The 12,638-nt window shown below is 39.3% G+C and overlaps 1 pseudogene; it reads right to left on the reverse strand.

Moving 5' to 3' along the window:
• The window catches only part of LOC473610 (high mobility group protein B1-like), a 29,262-nt pseudogene extending 28,132 nt beyond the window's left edge, over window positions 1–1,130 (reverse strand).
• Window positions 1,131–12,638: the final 11,508 nt, after the last annotated feature.

Here is a 12,638-nt window from a genome sequence, read left to right on the forward strand (position 1 = left end):
AAAGGCATCCAAATTGGATAGAAAAAGTTTAAACTATCTCTATTCACAGATGACATGATCTTATATATAGAAAATTGTGATGAATCCTCAAAATACGATTAGAGCTAATAGAAATACAGCAAAGTTGCAGTATAATAAATCACACTACAATCAGTATTTCTATACTCAAGCAATGAACAACACAAATAGGAAATTAAGAAAATAATTCCATTTGAAGTGGCATGATAAAAAATACCTAAGAATAGGTTTTAAAAATGTACAAGGCTTGTACACAGAAAACTACAAACATTGATGAAAAATTAAAGACATACAAAAATGGAAACTAATCCTGTGTTAATGGGTTTGAAGGCTTAATATTGTTAAGATGGCAATACTCCCCAAAGTGATGTACAGATACAAGGCAATCCTATCAAAATCTCTATGACCTCTTTTGCAGCAATGGAAAATCTCATCTTAAAATTCATATGTAATTGCAAAGGACCCTAAATAGTCAAAGCAATCTTGGAAAGAAAAAAAAAACAAAGTAGGAGGACCCACAGTTCCCAATTTCTAAACTTACTGCAGACTATAGTAATCAAAACAGTGTGATACTAGCATAAGAATAAACATATAGATCAATGGAATAGAATTGAGAGTTCAAAAATTAAACCCATACACCTATATCAATTTATTTTTTGAGAAGGATGCCATTATCATTAAATTGAGAAAGAATGTTTTAATGTATGATATATACTGTATGTATATACTAATAGGATACACACTACTCTGAATCTCCGGAGAATTCTAAGACATATAAATGTCCAATGAGCCTATCAAAAGATACTCAACATCATTAATCATTATGGAAATGCAAATCAAAACCACAGTGAGATACCACTTTATACTCTCTGGGATGGGTGTAATACAAAGAGGGAAATGTTAAGTTTTGGCAAGGATGTGGGGTAAATTGGAACCTTTATACCACTGCTGGTGAGAATATAAAATGGTTCAACTGCTATGAGAAACAGTGTAGAGTTTTCTCAATAAGTACAACATAAAATTACCACATAATCCACAAATTCCAATCCTGGTGTTACACCCATAATACTTGAAAATAAGTATTCAAAGGAAACATGTACACAGATGTTCATGGTAGTTCTATGCGCAATAAGCAAAAGGTGGAAACAACACAAATGGCCATGAACTGATATGTGGATGAACAAAATATGGCATATCCTACAATGGGATATTCAACCATAAACATGAAGTATAGATGCATTTACAACATGGATAAACCTTGAAAACATGCTAATTGAAAGAAGCTGTACACAAAATGGGCACATAGTGTACAATTCCATTTGTACGAAATATCCAGAATAGGAGTATATAGTAGGAAAAACACAAACTATCTGTTCTACTATTCTCACAATACTCACAATAGTTTTGACACCACGTGTATGTTTCCCATACTAAGCAATTCTCCAGTGGACCCCAACTGAGTGACTACAATTCAATTCTGACATTATCTACCTGGAGTCATATTCCATCACTTAAGAGCTCATTCCCACAAAACTGTCTTCACTTTAGAGGCCAGTTGCAATTCTGGGCTTCTGGAACTGCTAACATACTGGCTGTAAATTGGGGATTCCTACAATTCCCTCCTCAGGTTCAATCATTTGCTATAGTGGCTCACAGAACTCGGGAAACACTTAATATTGCTGATTTATTACAAAGGGTATTTTTAAAGGATACAAATGAATAGCTAGATGAAGAGATACATAGCGCAAGGTTCAGAAGAGTCCTGAGCACAGGATCTTCTGTCTTCATGCCACCCTCCTGGTATGTGGATGTGTTTAGGACCCCAAAAGCTCCCTGAACCCAGTCCTTTTGTGTTTTTATGGGGGCCTCATTACATAGGCATGGTTGATTAAATCATTGGTCACTGGTGATCAATTCAAACTTCACCCTTCCTATCTTCCTGGAGATCACTTTGGAGATTCCAAGGATTTTAGGACCAGTGAGCCAGGAAATGGGAATGAAGACCTAATATAAATTTATTATAAATTATAATATTACAATGAGAAATCCATAGAGATATAAAGCATATTAGTGGTTGCCAGGTACTGGACTGGGGCAAAAAGAGAAAGGAAAATGACTTTAATGGGTATGGGATTTCCTTTTGGGGTAATGAAAATGCTCTGGAATGAGAGTAGTGATGGCTGCACAACATTTTGAATTTGCAAAATACCATTGAATTGTACACTTTAAAATGGTAAATTTTCTGTTATGTGTAGCTTATCACAATAAGAAAAACAGAGGGTGGTTTTGGCCTGTAGTCCCAAGCTTGGTGACCCTTGCTCTAGGTATTTAAAAATGTATATTTGACTTTCACAATCTACCTAGATGCAATGTTTTACTATTCTATTTGGAATGTTGAAGCTGTCATTTTATAGGTTCCTTTACCCTGCTGTCTTTATGCTAATTGTCATATATATACATATATCGAAAACTCATCAGACATTTTTATGTTTGTTGCTGTTAAATACAATCTTTTAAAATGCAAGAAAAGTGGCCTATCATGTTTACCCAATTGATTGCTGTTTCTTTTATTCTTCATTCATCCCCAATGTTCCACATTTCCTTCAAGGTAACATTTTCTTCCTGTCTGAAAAGGCTTTTTCACAATTCTCTTAATGCATATCTGCTGGCTATAAATTCTCTTAGATTTATTTTATCTGGGAACATCTTTATTTCACATCTTTCCCCCTGAACATTATTTCACTGGATATAAATTTGGAATTGATAGATCTTTTCTTCTTTCATTTGAAAAATGTTGTGCCACTTCTTTCTGGCTCCTGTGGTTTCTGATGACAAGTCCAAAGTCATTTGAATCCTTTCTTCCCCATATGCAATGGACCATTTTTCTCTGGCTATTTTCAAGATTTTTTGTGTGTGTCTTTAGTTTTTGGCAATTTGATTAGGATATTTCTTGCCATGAATTTCTCTTGGTTTATCTGTTCGAGATTTGCTCAGGTTCTTGAATGGGCAGGTTTATATCTTTGCCAAACTTGGGAAAATTTATTCCATTATTTATTCAAAAATTTTTTTTCAGCAGCACTCTCTTTCTTTTCTCTTTGTAAGGCTCTGAGAATGCAAATGTTTAAAAAGTGGGCAAAGGACATGAACATATGCTTTTCAAAAGAAGACCTACATGCAGCCAATGAGCATATGAAAAGAATGCTCAACGTTGCTAATCATTAGGGAAATGCAAATGAAAACCAGAATGAGATACAGTCTCACACCAGTCAGAATGGCTACTATTAAAAATCAGGAAATAACAGATGCCGGCAAGGTTGCAGAGAAAAGGGAACACTTATACCTTGCTGGTGGAAATTGTAAATTAGCTCAGCCATTGTGGAAAGCAGTTTAGTAATTTCTCAAAGAATTCAAAGCAGAATTACCATTCTACCCAGCAACTCCATTATTGGGTTCATACCCAAAGGAATATAAATCATTCTACCACAAAGCCACATGCATGTGCACGTTCCTTACAGCACTACTCACAATAGCAAAGACGTAGAGTCAACCTAAACGCCCGCCAATGGTAGACTAATAATAACAATCTGATACATATACACCATGGAATGCTATACAGTCATCACAAAGAACAAGATCATGTGCTTGGAAGCAACATGGCTAGAGCTGGAAGCCATCGTCCTAAGCAAACTAACACAGGCAAAGAAAATCAAATACCTCATGTTCTCACTTATAAGTGGGAGCTAAAAATTGAGTACATATGGACACAAAGAAAGGAGCAGCAGACACTGGGGCCTACTTGAGGGTGGAGGGTGGAAGTGGGGTGAGGATGGAAAAACTACTTATCGGGTACTATGCTTATTACCCGGGTAATGAAATAAACTGTACACCAAACCCCCGTGACACACAATTTACCTATACAACAAACCTGCACATGTACCCTTAAACCGAAAATAAACGTCAAAAAAAACCCAGCAAATATATATTGGTAAAACAATCTTTGTAAACTTGTAAGTTTATATTTCCTTATTCTTTTGTAAGTAGTGAAAGGCGAACTGTTTTTACCTCTGGAAACAAAAAAGATGTTGGCCAGGGCCCAGTTTTCCTTTGGAGGCCTGACTGGTGTTAGGTCTGTTTCTGAGTTTACTCTGGTTGTTAGGATCTACTTCCTTGTGTCTCTTAGGCTGAGGATCATGATTCTTATTGATTACCAGTTAGAGGACATGCTGAGCTCCTACAAGCTGCTCTGGAATTCCTTACCACATAGCCCTCTCCAAAAGCTGCCTCACAACATGGAAACTTGCTTCTTCAAAGCCAGCAAGAGAGAAAGACAGCAAATTTAGCAAGATGGGGTCTTTCATCACAGGAGTAGCATCCCATCACCTCTTTCATATAACGTAGCATAACCATGGGAGTGACATTCCATTATCTTTGCTATATTCTATTAATTAGAAGCAAAGTCACAGATCTTTCTCACATTCAAGGGGAGTATGTTATACAAATGCATACATAACAGGAGGTGGGGATCATGGAGTCCACCTTAAAGTCTGTTTGCCACACCAACACTGTATTTTTACATTTGTTGCAAGAATAAGATCTCTTTTATGAGCACTTTTATAATAGCTGTATTTGTCAGATAATTCAAACATTTGTGTCATTTCTGTTTTCATGTTTGTTTATTTCCCACTACACTTGGAATTTTCGAGGTTTTTAATACGTCTAGTAACTTTGGATTTATCTTGTCATTTTGAAAATTGTTATGAAACTCTGGGTCTCTCCTAAACTCTATGGAGAATGTTGATGTTTTGCTATAGTAGGTAGTCAACCTGATTAACTTCTGGCCCCAGGCACCAATTTGCCTTCTGTTGCTCATGGTTCCTATTGCAGTTAAGCTTTCATAGACTTTGCAGTACTATTCAAATCTGTCTTGTGGAGTGCACCACTCCCAGTAGCCAGTCTGAGTCTTAGGGAGTGGTCTATCAGTTACTTCAGTTCTCAAAATATTTGGTAGGCTAATTAAGATCAGATTCATGCATGCACAGCTCACATGTTAGCCCTGGAACTCATATGAAAAAAAACTTCATAGGGTGTTTTCCCAAGCTACTGCCTCTCTGCAACCTTTCTGGTGCTTTTTGCTTCCTTGAGTCTCCTTTATTTGGCCCTTCAGCCAGAAATGTAGTTCTCTTATAACCTTGGTTTATCATTCTCTGTCATTCACTTTTGTGATTGGGCTCATTTCCTGGCCCAAGAAAGGAAGGGCAGAGAGAGGAAAAGGTTAACATATGTTTACCCCCACCCTCTTAGGACCACAGCTCCATCAAATGGACAGGATTGGCTCCCTTCCCTCCGAGGTTTGGTTCTTGAGGTTTTGTCATTTATACTACAAGATTTCCTGGGGTCTGAGGCATGAGAGAACAAAAAAGAAAGAGGGGGAAAAATGGGAGTTCTGCACTCTCTCTGAGCATTAGGAGCTACCATTTTTGACCCTCGAGACAGTACTAGAGGGCTTCTCCTGGAGCTGTCTGTCTATACTGGTGCCCACTTCTGCATTTTGGTCTGTGCTGAGTTCAGGATAGGCAATATTAAAGGGAAAAGGGGTAAAATAAAAAGTAAACTCACTGCTGATACACTGGTAATTCTACTACTGGTGTTCTTTCCTTCTCTGTCTTGCTACTGTTTACCTTTCAGACGCCTCAAATAGCTGCCCGTGTATTCTGTCCTGGTTTGATAGTTGTGTTTGGGGGGCAGACAGGGTGAAGCATGCTCACTCTATCTTACTCAGGACCAGAACTCCTGCAGTAGATTCTTTACGGCTCACGTTGCTTCTTCTAGTGTAGCCCTTCTTACAAACCATTCTCTACATAGCAACTGGAGTGGTCATAAAAACCCTCAATAAGATTATATCACTCCCTTACTTAAACCCTCTGAGTGGGGGCCAGGCAGGGTGGCTCACGCCTGTAATCCCAGCACTTTGGGAGGCCGAGGTGGGCGGATCACGAGGCCATGAGATCGAGACCATCCTGGTTAACATGGTGAAACCCCATCTCTACTAAAAATACAAAAAGTTGGCCGGGCATGGTGGCGGGCACCTGCAGTCCCAACTACTCGGGAGGCTAAGGCAGGAGAATGGCGTGAACCCGGGAGGCAGAGCTTGCAGTGAGCGGAGATCACGCCACTGCACTCCAGCCTGGGTGACAGAGCGAGACTGCTGTCTCAAACAAACAAACAAACAAACAAACAAAAAACTCTGAGTGGGTTTCTCATTTTACTTAAAACAAAACCAACTCCTCATGATGGCCTACAAAATCCTACATGATCTGAGCCCTGCCTCTCTCTCCAAACTAATATCACATCCTTATCCCTCACTTGTATCATCAGCCCCATGCATCGTCTTTCAGTTCTTAGGGTAAGGCAAATGCAATTACTCCTTTGAGATTTGCATTTGCTGTGCTGTCTTTCTGGGATGCTCTTCTCTAAGATCTTTGCATGACTGCCCACTTTTTTTTTTAATTTAGGTCTCAGCTCAAATGCCACTTCCTCAGATAGTCCTTTTCAGACAACTTAATCTAAAGTAACTTAACCCTTTCCATCGCTTTGTTCTATTACCTTCAGAGAACTTACCACTTCCTATTATGTAATCCCTATATTTGTTCACTTGTTTATTTTCCTTTTACCACTGAAATTTCAGCTCTCTGAGGGCAGGGATCTTGTCTTTCTTGTTCACCACTGTATCCTCAATGTGACTAGAATAGTATTTTACACATAGTACATGATAAAAAATAATTGTTCAATGAATATATTTCCAATCTTATTTTCATGTGCGTATTTTAAAACCATAAAACATTTTTGTAAAAGCTATGTTTAATAGGGTTTTATATTCTGTTTCATTAAATATACTTCAACAACATCACCTCAAGAGTTGCTTCATTGCACTGGGTGCTTTTGTGTGAAGTAGTCTAACAGTTTGCATCTCTGGTATCTGATTTGCTTTGGGCTGAAATTGTAATTTTGTCTTTGTTCACCTTGTCATTTTCTCATCCTTTTATTTCTTTTAAGATTTTAGACATTGGATTTTCATAAAGCACTTCTTCACTGCAACTATTTTATTTATTGTATTACTTGACTATTTCCCCCTTAAGAATAGAAGTTCCAGAGTAGCTGTTTTGTCCACTGCTGTATCCTCAATTTCCAGAACAGGCACTCTATAAATGTTTGTTGAGTGAACACATCATATTTAATTTATTTAATTGCCTCATTTGTAAAATGGAGATGGTGATACTTATGTCAATGAATGCTGGGAAGAGCAGTAGAGCTATATCGTGGTGTGGATACTAAAGGGCAAATTAGATGCCTTGACTAGCTGCGAGTCTGAGTCCTGCACACCAGCTTCCACAATGATGCTAAATCAAATCTGTGTTTCAGAAAAATTGCAAACTACCACCTGAAGTAGAACACTGACATTGCACTTATATAGTTCAAACTGCAAATTGTTAAAAGTGCCAAATTTCAACTCCATGGAAAGGTAATGAATCCCCTAAAGGAATTTTTTAGATGGGAAATAGGAGTGAAATAGATCATGAAACATCTCATTACAAAAGTTGAGGAATTGGAGAACTTGATTTGACAGGCAAAGGAACAATTTGAAATTTCTGAACAGGTAGGCAGTGTGATAAAAATGAGGTTTGCATGTGAGTCTATTTTTCACTGCAAAGAGAGACCCCCAACTGTTCAATGCTATTATTTTTGGTGGTGCTTTTGGTCTGGTAAATGAGAAGGGCTGTGTTATGGATTGGATATGTGTGTCCTACTCAAATTCATAAATCGAAGCTCTAACCCCCAGTGTGATTATATTTGGAGATTAGGTCTTTGAGAAGTGATTAGTTTTAGATTAGGTCATGAAGATGAGGTCCTCATGATGAGATTAGTGTCCTTAAAGAAGAGAGAATGGCTGGGCATAGTTGCATATGTGCATATGCATATGCATATTATGTGCATAGCTCATGCACATAATCCTAGCACTTTAGGAGGCTGAGGTGGGAGGATCACTTGAGCCCAGGAGTTTTAGACCAGTCTGGCAACATAGCCAGACCCTGTCTTTACAAAAAATAGAAAAAAATTAGCCAGGTATTGTGGTGCATGCCTGTGGTCCCAGCTACTCGGTAGGCTGAAGAAGAGGATCGCTTGAGCCCAGGAGTTTGAGGCTGCAGTGAGCCATGATTGTGCCATTGCACTCCAGCCTGGACAACAGAGCAAGACCCTGTCTCCAATATACATATACATATATATGAGAGAAAGCAGGAGAGCTCCTTCTATGAGCACAGAGGACAGGCCATCTGCAAGTCAGGAATAGAGTCCTCACCGGGAACTCAATCATCCTGGCACCCTGATCTCAAACTTCCAGACTCTAGAACTGTGAGAAAATAGATTTCTGTTGTTTAAGCCATCTAGTCTATGGTATTTTGTTATGGCAGTGAGATCTGACTAAGACTGGTAGCTGGCTTCTTTGTAGGATCTTCAGTATTGGCAAAGGCTTCCCAGAAGCTGTGTTTGACTGGGGCAGTGGAAGGTAGTTATGAGGGACTTTTTTATAGCTGTATTTGGATATTGAGAATATTTTGTTATGTTTCTTGATCTGTAAAATGCCAACACTTTAAAGCTAGTATGTGTTCTAAAGCCCCTCCTCTTCATACACACTCTTTGAGGCTATGTCTGCTTGGGTGGCTCTTTGCTTTTCATTCAATAATTACCTTTCTCAGTATGCTGCAGAGAGCTTGGAAAGTACGGATGTCTCATTCAGTGATTCATCCTATTTATTGCCTAATTTAGAAGGACAGTGAAAGCACTCGTAATTACTTTGTGATTTTCCACATTGACAGCTTAGCTAAGATATGGCAAGTCCCGAAGTAATTCAAAGTTCTTTCGAGTTCTTTGCAGACTGGCAGAGTACGTGCCTAGAAAGAACATTACAGAGACGAACCTTAACACTAGAATCTCCTGTAGTCTCTGCTATCACTCCTCTCCCAAGCCACGGGCTATAAGGAAATTTCCTTTATATTCTGCCTCCCCCAAGATGGTTTGTCAGTACAATGACCACCTGAAGTCTAAGGTCTAGGCTTTATATAACCGTATGCTTCAAGGGCACCCTTAAAAGACCTCCTGCCTCCAAATCTCTTCCCACTGCCTAAACATTTAAACTTTTATAAATGAATTTATGTATGACATTACCAAGAACATATGCTAAAATTATTTATGATAAAGATCAAAGTAACTGTCAAATTCTTGAGGTCATCCTTTTTTTGTCTATTTTTTGAATCCACCTTATCATGATTCTTTCCATATCTTAAACAAGCCACAGTTTAATTAAAAGATGCCTTCTGCATCTACATGACTCCTCTTTTAAAATGCAAATTCTTTTTTTTTTATTTTGAGGCAGGGTCTTACTCCTATCACCCAGGCTGAAGTGCAGTGGTGCCATCACAGCTCACTACAGCCTTGACTTCCTGGGCTCAGGTGATTCTCCCACTTCAGCCTCTTGAGTAGCTGGGACTACAGGCCGGCACCACCACGCCTGGCTAATTTTTGTATTTGTAGTAGAGATGAGGTTTCACAATGTTGCCCAGGCTGGTCTCTAACTCCTGGGCTCAAGCAATCCTCCTGCCTCAGCCTTCCAAAGTGCTAGGATTACAGGCCTAAGCCACCATGCCTGGCACAAATTCCTTTAAAAAAAAAAAAAAACGGAGATGTGATCTTGTTTCCAAGCCAAACTGAGGGTCAGGCTGCTATTTCTCGTGGCCCAATAACGAGATGCAGACGAACTGGGGAGGAAGAGAGTTTTTATTTCTGCAACCAGTTACAGGGAGAAGGCCTGGAAATTATTGCCAGATCAACTCAAAAGTACAACGTTTTCCAGAGCTTATATACCTTCTAAGCTGTAGGTCTACCTGTAAGTGTGCATTCGTCTAAAGACATAAGTGATTAACTTCTTTTAATCTATAACTAAGGTCTGAGTCCTGAAGACCTTCTTCTGGAGGCTCAATAAGTTTACTTAATCTAAATGGGTCTAGATGCTAGGGTGATTACCCTTATCTTGTCTCCTGCTAAATCATAAAGGTTTGGGGAGTTCCTTTAGACCCCAATAAACTTGTTTGTGGAGGCCTGGGGAGTTTCTTCAGACTCACAATAAAACACTTGTTTAATCCTAAAAGGGTCCTGTTAAGAATTCCTTCATTAGTTTGTCATGCTTCAAGGCCCAGGAAAAGCCTAGGGAAAACTCTTGGTGGGCTATTTGTTACATTCCAGCCTTTGTATAAGAGCACTGGCTCAATCAGCTTTTAATGTTTAACCTAGCTACTCACTCAGTGCTGGGACAGTTGTAATGGAGGCCTACATTAGTGAGACCTGGCCTGCCACAGTCTCGCTATGTTGCCCAGTCTGGTCTTAACTCCTGGGCTCAAGCCATCTTCTTGCCTCAGCCTCTCAAAGTACTAGGATTATAGGTGTGAGCTACTGTGCCTGGCCCACAAATTCTTTGTAAGAAAGGAGTTAGGCTGGGTGCAGTGGCTCACACCTGTAATCCCAGCACTTTGGGAGGCTGAGGCAGGTGGATCACGAGGTCAGGAGTTCAAGACCAGCCTGGCCAAGATGGTGAAACCCCATCTCTACTAAAAATACAAAAAATTAGCTGGGCATGGTGGCAGGTGCCTATAATCCCAGCTACTTGGGAGGCTGAGGCAGATAATTGCTTGAACCCAGGAGGCAGAGGTTGCAGTGAGCTGAGATTGCACCACTGCACTCCAATCTAGGTGACAGAGCAAGACTCTGTCTCAAAAAAAAAGAAAAAAAAAGAAAAAAAAAAGAAAGAAAAGAAAAAAGAAAAAAAAGAAAGGAGTTAAGCCATTTGAATCCATGAGCATCTTAGGATGAGTTCATGTGGTTTGGTGGTCAGAACACGGCCGTGAAGTCATATATCTGGGTTCGAATCCCTTCTCTTCCATTTATTAGAACTGTGACCTTGGTCAAATCCCTTTTATTATTTGGGCCTCAGTTTCCTAAGGATAATGTTTCTTAATTCATAGAGTTTTGGTGAGGGGAGGTCCAGTTTATGTGGAGTGAGGGGAGGTCCAGTTATGTGTAGACATTGGGTGGCCGGCTTTGGAGATTCCAAGCTTTATCAGAGGTTGGTAATAGGGTGGAAAGAGCAGTAGGAAGTGGACATAGGCTAGAGGACTTATTTGTGCTGTTTTAATGTGGCCATCACACCTTTTTTACCCATCTCATATATTTACTGAGGGTAGCTAATGCTGATATGGAGGAATAGAGCTAAAGCCCTTGAAGCTACCTGTAGGTGCTGCCACTGGAGCTCATGAATAGGCCAATGTCTAAAGAGGTCCTTGAACACAAACTTGCTGAACTTATACTTCTATAGAGGGCTATATCTAGGATGCTGCTAATGATAACAACAACAACAACAAAAAAATCTGACATCTATGTAGTGTTTATTACATGCGAGGTTCTGTTCTAAGCACTTTATATATATAAATTCCATTTCATCATTATGAAACCCCTAAGAAGCAGATATGACTATTATCTACATTTTACAAATGAGGAAACTGTTGGATGACAGAGATGTGATGAAGACAGGGAATCTCATATTTTTTAGGTCTTTTAGAAGCAGGACTTTGATCTGTCTCTTTGCTCCTAATCTTAGCAGTTGCCTTTCTAGTAACAGTATACAGTCCAGTATAACAGCCACTGCATTTTAAATCTGGCTGAGTCACTAAGTCTCAAGGTTCCAGCCATGGCAGCCTGGATATATAGAAAAGCCCAAATAAACAGGGATAGGGCCAGCAGTTTAGTGAGGGGACAGCAGAATTTGTCTATGGAGCTCAAATCCATGCTGTCCCAGATCATTCCACTCCCTCAAACACCCTGTGATTGTTAATTTTATGTGTCAATTTGGCTATACAGTAGTCATCACTTATACTCAGGGGATATGTTCAAGACCCCCAGTAGATGCCTGAAACAGCGGTTAGTACTTGAACTCATTTGCCATCAATTGGAACATGTTTCTGTTCATGTCCTTCACCCACAAATGTAATGTCTTTTCTACCTTAACTAAGCACTTGTGAAACATTATGGCCATCATGTTTGCAGTTTGAGGTGGGACAGGACAACAGAACTAAATGAATTTCTTTCTCCTTTTTCACAATTTCACAGATAGAAGATTTGCTGTTACTCTAGATCTTAGCAACCTCAGCATACAGTTTTTCTTTTGTTCGTTAAGTGAAAAACTTTCACCTTTTCACTTAAAAAAGCATTTTATGGCTTTTCTTTGGCATGTCCAAATTGCTAGCATCACTACTCTTTTACTTTGGGGCCATTACTAAGTAAAATAGGGGTGACTTGAGTATAAGCACTCTAATACCACGATAGTCATCTAATAACCAAGCCAGTTACTAAGTGACTAATGGGCAGGCAGTGTGAAAGGGATGATTCATGGCCTGGGCGGCATGGAGTGGGATGGCAAGAAATTTCGTCACACTACTCAGAATGACCCACAATTAAAAACTTATGAATTGTTTATTTCTGGAATTTTCCATTTAATATTTTCAGAACATGGAAAC

Source organism: Pan troglodytes, chromosome X (genome assembly GCF_028858775.2).
Source record: "Pan troglodytes isolate AG18354 chromosome X, NHGRI_mPanTro3-v2.0_pri, whole genome shotgun sequence".
NCBI lineage: Eukaryota > Metazoa > Chordata > Mammalia > Primates > Hominidae > Pan > Pan troglodytes.